The sequence below is a fragment of the Danio aesculapii genome, chromosome 5 (assembly GCF_903798145.1).
Source record: "Danio aesculapii chromosome 5, fDanAes4.1, whole genome shotgun sequence".
Lineage (NCBI taxonomy): Eukaryota > Metazoa > Chordata > Actinopteri > Cypriniformes > Danionidae > Danio > Danio aesculapii.
In genome coordinates, this window is record NC_079439.1 from 69,592,406 (window position 1) to 69,599,905 (window position 7,500).

Below are 7,500 nucleotides of genomic sequence, written 5' to 3' on the forward strand. Positions count from 1 at the left end.
AACTAATTCATCCATCCATCCATCTATGATTTGATTGAAGGTCCCCGCAAAGTAAGAAAATACAACGCGCACACACACACAAAGAGCAGACTGTTTCTATCCATTGACTGTCTGTCAAACTGAGCTGTAGTGTGTGTGTGTGTGTGCGCGTTTCCTCATAAACCCTGAATTCGCTCTGCAGGCGTCGTGTTACTCGTTTGCAAAAAATACGTAAACTTCCTCCGTTGTCCTCCAATTGTAAACAAAAATCGCAAATGACGCTCTGTGAAGTTCCAATGAGCTCATTTCCTGTGCAGAGATTGAAAGGAAACAATAAGCCGCCTGGCGCACCTCAGGCACTGACATCTGTGTAGGAGGCCAGAAAATGTCATGTTTTGTCATGATGGGCCAGCAATCGGTGTAAACTCTCAGTCGTATGAAAATAAACAAGGGAAATTTTTTGCACAGCAGGCAGCGCTTATGTTTGTGTGCTCATGTGGGACAGTGCTTTGAAACGTGTGTGTGAGTCGACTCGTTATTATTGCTTACTAGCTACTACACTGGTGACATTTAAAGTAGAAATAATGAGCACTTCACACACTTAATTGCAAAGAAACAGCAGGTAACACATGAAATGAAATAAGAAATTAGTAAAAAGATGAATAATAAAAAAAAAAGATATTTTATTTTACTATTTACTTTTAGTTCATTCATTAATTTTCCTTCGGCTTAATCCCTTATTTATTAGGGGTCACCACAGTGGAATGAACCACCAGCTATTCCAGCATATGTTTTATGCAGCAGGTCAGTGGGTCATATATGCAGCTGGGTCAGTTGGCGTTTCTGTGTGGAGTTTGCATGTTCTCCCTGCGTTCGTGTGGGTTTCCTCCGGGTGCTCCGGTTTCCCCCGCAGTCCAAAGACATGCGGTACAGGTGAATTGGGTATGCTAAATTGTGTATGAGTGTGAGTGAGTGTATATGGAAGCTTCCCAGAGATGGTTTGCAGCTGGAAGGGCATCTGCTGCGTGTAACATGTGCTGGATAAGTTGGCGGTTCATTCCGCTGTGGCGACCCCGGATTAATAAAGGGACAAAGCTGAAAAGAAAATGAGTGAATGAATGAAAATTGTGGCGCGGTGGCTCAGTGGTTAGCACGGTCACCTCACAGCAAGAAGGTCGCTGGAGCGAGCCCAGGCTGGGTCAGTTGACATTTCTGTGTGGAGTTTGCATGTTCTCCCCGTGTTGGTGTGGGTTGAATGCGCTATAGGTGAATTGAATAAACTAAATTGGCCGTAGTGTATGTTTGTGTGGAATGAGAGAGTGTGTGGGTGTTTCCCAGTACTGGATTGTGGCTGGAAGAGAATACAGGGTGTAAAACATATGCTGGAATAGTTGGCGGTTCATTCCACTGTGGTGACCTCTGATAATCAGAGACTAAGCTGAAGAAAACTGAATGAAAGAATGAATTTTCACTGTAAAAAAACGCCGGGTTCCACACAATTCCTACATGTTCTCCCAACCTAAATCGATTAAGTTAACTTAATTAAGTTGTCCCAAAAATAAACGTAAGTATTGTGTTGTTTCAACTCATTTTAAATAAGCTGTTTTGAACAAGCAGCAAAAGTCATTCTTTGATTGTTGGAGATGCAAAAATGTACCAGCAATTCAAGAATCAACCATGTATTAGAGCAGTGTTTCCCAACCCTGTTCCTGAAGACACACCAACAGAACATATTTTGGATGTCTCCCCAATCTGAGCCATTAACTCCAGCTTTTGGAGTCCCATCTAATGCTCTAATGAGTTGATTCAGGTGTGTTTGATTAGGGAGAGGTTGAAAATGTGTACTGTTGGTGTGCCTTCAGGAACAGGGTTGGGAAACACTGCATTAGAGTCACAGGGAAGAAACAGCACTCATGAAGTCATCCTTACATGTAAAACCTCTCTTTCCCACTCCATCTAAACATCATTAGATTATGCACTTTCCCATTAAACCTCATTAAATCCACACACACTCGTTTTAAATCACTGAATTTTTTACACAAACTCTAGAAGGAATGCATTCCTGGCTGATCTCAGCTCAGTGTTTACAGCAGATCAAGATAACAGCACATCTCATTCTCATTACTGGCGCATTTTAATGGCCGTCGCTCGCGGCGGGTGGTCCGCGAGCCTCGGACTTCACTTGATAAGAGGAGAACAAAGAGACTCTGGATGAAAATTTGACAATTTTGTGATCACAAACACATAAAATGAAGAAGAAGCATGACTTTTTTATGTTTGTCGTGGCACTTCTTTCACTGAATAGTCTCGTTATTGTCGGAGTTTGTAGAGAAAGAGCCTGTGAAATGACTAGATGAGGGGAGTTTGTGTTCTTGTGTTGAAACGGGATGTTGTCTGTTCAAACAGGAAGCTGGATTGGGACTAATCAAAGGCTTTGACTGCATTTCCGTTTCTTTAGTGTCAACATGTCAGATGCGCTTATGTAGTGTCTGAGCAATTGTTCAAGTGGAGTTTGCAATTTGGTGACAAAAGATATTGAAAAAACTCTCTTCAGTAGAGGAAATTTGGCCCATTTTAATTTATTTGTTTGTTTGTTTATTTGCTTTTTTGTTGATTTATTATTTATTTATTTATTTGTTTGTTGATTTTGTTTGTTTGTTTTTAATTTGTTATTTAATTATTTGTTTGTTGAATTATTTCTTATTTGCTTGTTGATTTTGTTTGTTTGTTTATTGATTTTGTTTGTTGATTTATTATTTAATTATTTGCTTGTGTTGATTTGCTTGTTTATTTATTATTTGTTTGTTTGTTGATTTTGTTTTTTGATTTGATTGATTTTATTTTACTGTTGATTTATTATTTGTTTGTTTGTTGAATTATATATAATTTGTTTGTTTGTTGATTTATTATTTATTTATTTGTTTCTTGAAATATTTATTATTTGTTTGTTGGTTTTGTTTTTTGATTTATTATTTATTTAATTGCTTGTATGATTTATTATTTGTTTGTTTGTTTGTTTGTTTGTTGATTTTGTTTGTTGATTTTATTGGTTTTATTTCATTGTTGCTTTTATTTATTTGTTTGCTGATTTATTATTTATTTGTTTGTTTAATTATTTATTATTTGTTGGTTTGTTGATTTTGTTTGTTTGTTTGCTTGTTTGTTGATTTGATTGATTTTATTTTTTATTTATTATTTATTTCTTTGTTGAATAATTTATTATTTGATTGTTGATTTTGTTGGTTAATTTGATTTATTTAATTTTATTGTTGATTTATTATTTATTGAATTATTAATATATTTTATAAATTATATTTTATATAATTGTTTGTTGATTTTGTTTGTTTGTTGATTTATTATTTGTTTGTTCCTTTGTTTGTTGAATTATTTATTATTTGTTTGTTGATTTTGTTTGTTTGTTTGCTTGTTTGTTGATTTGATTGATTTTATTTTTGATTGATTATTTATTTGTTTGTTGAATTATTTATTATTTGATTGTCTATTGATTTCGTTTGTTGATTTGATCAATTTTATTTTATTATTGATTCATAATTTGTTTCTTGAATTTGTTTGATTTATTGTTTATTTATTTTGTTTGTTGAATTATTTATTATTTGTTTGTTGATTTTGTTAGTTTGTTTGTAGATTTGATAGATTTTATTTTATTGTATTTTATATATTTCTTTGTTTGTTGATTTATTATTTTATTATTTGTTTGTTGAATTATTCATAATTTGTTTGTTGATTTTATTTGTTTGTTTGTTTGTTTGAACAACTGATTGATTTTATTGTTGATTTATTATATGTTTGTTTGTTGATTTTGTTTGTTTGATGTATTATTTATTATTTGTTTGTTGTTTTTGTTTGTTTGTTTGTTTATTATTTATTTATGTTTGTTTGTTAAATTATTTCTTTTTTGCTTGTTGATTTTGTTTGTTTGTTTGTTGATTTAATTGATTTTATTTTATTGTTGATTTATTTTTTGTTTGTTAATTTTATTTTATTTTTTATTTTATTTATTTGCTTGTTAATTTATTTATTAGTTTATTTGTTGATTTTATTTGTTTGTTGATTTGATTGATTTTATTATTGACTTATTATTTATTTATTTGTTTGTTGATTTTGTTTGCTTGTTTTATTATTTATTGTTTGATTGTTTGTTGATTTTGTTTGTTGATTTAATTGACTGATTTCATTTGACCTTTGATTTATTATTTATTTATTTGGTTGTTTGTTGATTTGTTTGATTTTATTTTAGATTTATTATTATTATTTTTTATTTAGTTGTTTTTTTTTATAATGAGAAATGCATCTGCTAAATCTTTTTGTCAAATCTTAGGTTTACAGTAGGGGTTCCCAAGGAGGACTTCGGGATCCTGGACCCCCCATATGAGATAATGGACCCATTACAAGAAAACAAACTGCAAAACATAACTTCTGGTTTCATTTCATTGACATAACATGGTTATTTGTCGTGATCTGAAACACAGGGAACATATAAACTCTTCCAAAAAACAAAATGAGATGCATTATGACATCAGTAACTCTCTCTATATATTGTAATAACAGTACATTGTCTTTAACTGAAATGTATTTAATATGTAAACATGTACATGTCTATACTGTTATATTTATATCTGGAATATTTTAATTCTGGAATGAGTCCTGAACGTTTTTCTTTTATTCACAAATCACTGCATATCCTGACTCTCAAAGCTAATAGACTACGAGTCTTAAAAGCCCACTTCTGCTTTCACAGGGCCTTTAACAGATTTGGTGTCTACAACAACAGGAGGGATTTTGGTTATAGAGACAGAAAGAGAGAGAGAGTGAGAGAAACTGCCTGTGCTGCAGTATTAGAAAAGCACAGCAGAGACACTGAGAGGAGGAAACGGAGAGGATTATTTGGGATTTTGCTGAGGAGAGAAATGTGGGAGATTTCAGTAATGAGAAACTGAGCATTTGTGTGTAAAAAAATATATGTAAGAATGTGTCTCCCTGTAAGGATTAGTGTGTGTGTGTGTGTGTGTGTGTGTGTGTGTGTGTGTGTGTGTGTAACTTGTATTCCTTACATTGTGGGGACCAAACAAAGAAATAATTAAGAATTTGTTTACCAGTATGGATTAGTGTGTGTGGGCGAACGCGCTCGTGTGTATATGTGTGACTTGTATTCCTTACATTGTGGGGACCAAAAAATCAGGTTTAAATTGTAAATGTAATGTTTCCCAGTAAGGATTAGTGTGTGTGTGTGTGTGTAACTTGTATTGCTTACATTGTTGGCACCCAAAAAAAATTTTTAAGAATTTGTTTACCAGTATGGATTAGTGTGTGTGTGTGTGTGTGTGTCCGTTTGTAACATGCATTCCTTACATTGTGGGGACCAAAACATAAATTTTCAATTGTAAATGTAATGTTTCCCAGTAAGGATTAGTGTGTGTGTGTGTGTGTGTGTGTGTGTGTGTATGCGTGTGCGTGTGTGTGTGTGTGTCTGTCCATTTGGGTGTGTGTGCAACTTGTATTGGTCACATTGTGGGGACCAAAAAATACATTTGTTTACCAGTATGGATTAGTGTGTGTGTGTGTGTGTGTGTGTGTGTAACTTGTATTCCTTACATTATGGGGCCCAAAAAATGTATTTAAGAATTTGTTTACCAGTATGGATTAGTGTGTGTGTGTGTGCATGTGTGCATGTGTGTGTGTGTGTAACTTGTATTCCTAACATTATGGAGACCAAAAAAATGTATTTAAAAAATGATTTTCTAGTAAGGATTGGTGTGTGTATATGTGTATGAGTGCGTGTCCATATGTGTGTGTGTGTGTGTGTGTGTGTGTGTACTGTAACTTTATACATTCTGGGGACCAAAAATAAATATTTAAGAATTAGTTTTCTAGTAAGGATTGGATTGTGTGCATGTGTGTGCGAGAGTCTATTTGTGTGTGTGTGTAACTTGTATTCCTTACATTGTGAGGACCAAAAAATATACATTTAAGAATTTGTTTCCCAGTAAGAATGTGTGTGTATGTGTGTGTGTGTGTGTGTGTGGGTGCACGTGTCTATTTGTGTGTGTGTGTGTGTGTGGGGGGGGGGGGGTTTAATTTGTATTCCATACAATGTGGGGACCAAAAATATGTAAGAATTTGTTTCCCAGTAAGAAGTGAGTGTTTATGTGTGTGCGTGCATGTGTCCATATGTGTGTGTAACTTGTATGGGGGACCAAAAAACATGTGCGTGTTTGTCTGTATGTGCTTGCATGTGTCCATTTGTAGTGTGTGTGAGTGTGTGTGTGTGTGTGAGTGTGTGTGTGCGTGTGTGTGTGTGTGTGTGTGTGCACACGTGTCCGTAACTTGTATTCCTTTACATTTTGGGAACTAAATGTCCCCATAAATATAGCAATACCAGTTAATTTTGACCTTGTGGAGACTTTTTTTGATCTCCATGAAGAAAACGTCTCATAAATCAGACAGAATGAAGTATTTTCAAAATGCAAAAGTGCATATTGTTCCCTGTGAGGGTTAGGGTTGGAGAAGAGGGATCAAATATACAGTCTGTACAATATAAAAATTCTTACGTTAAAGGGAAGTCCCCATACAGATAGCTGTACAAGTGTATGTGTGTGATTATAATGTAGACTGCAGGTCTGCTCACATCTGTAGCCAATCAAGCTCAACTGTACCAAACCAGGAAATCACAAACAATAGGAGACTGGGCTACTGCCAAACTGTGTGTGTGTGTGTGTGCCTTTCTTATACAATACTCTGCCAGTTGTTCATGTGTAATAACATGTTCCATGTGTACATTTTACAAGGGTGGGTCAACTTATTTTTTCAGGGGATTTCTACCTCTGACTTTGAGATGTGTGCTCTAACGTCAACACTCTTAAAGACAAACGACAGCACACACACACACTGGCAGCTTTTGGGAAACGCTAATATATCGCTCTAATTAAATAATGACAATATTTATTGTTTGCGACTCCGTCGTCTGATACCGATCTGAACAGAAAGCACATGATTGGTGTGCTGTTACTATTATTTCCTCAAGACAAACAGAGCTTCAATGTTTGTGAGCACAAGGGGGAAAGTAAAAGTGGCATGTTAATAAGCAATAATACTAACAGAAGACCAAGAGAACATGCTCATGTTAATGATCTCTTTAATGGTTATAAAGCTAATGTCAATTGAGTTTTGGGTAACACTTTAGTTTAAACACACTCAAACAAATATTTAGGCTGAACAAATAAGATTTATGTATTCTGATTGCATATAAAATTTCCATCTATTTGGATTCATATATGAACTAATGAATTTTAAGTGATTGATGATTTTTAGTTAAGCATAAATAAAACAAATGGGTGACTCAGTGGTTAGCACTGTCGCCTCACAGCAAGAAGGTCGCTGGTTTGAGTCCCAGCTGTGCCAGTTGGCATTTCTGTGTGGAGTTTGCATGTTCTCCCTGTGTTGGTGTGGGTTTCCTCCGGGTGCTCCGGTTTCCCCCACAGTCCAAACACATGCGCTATAGGG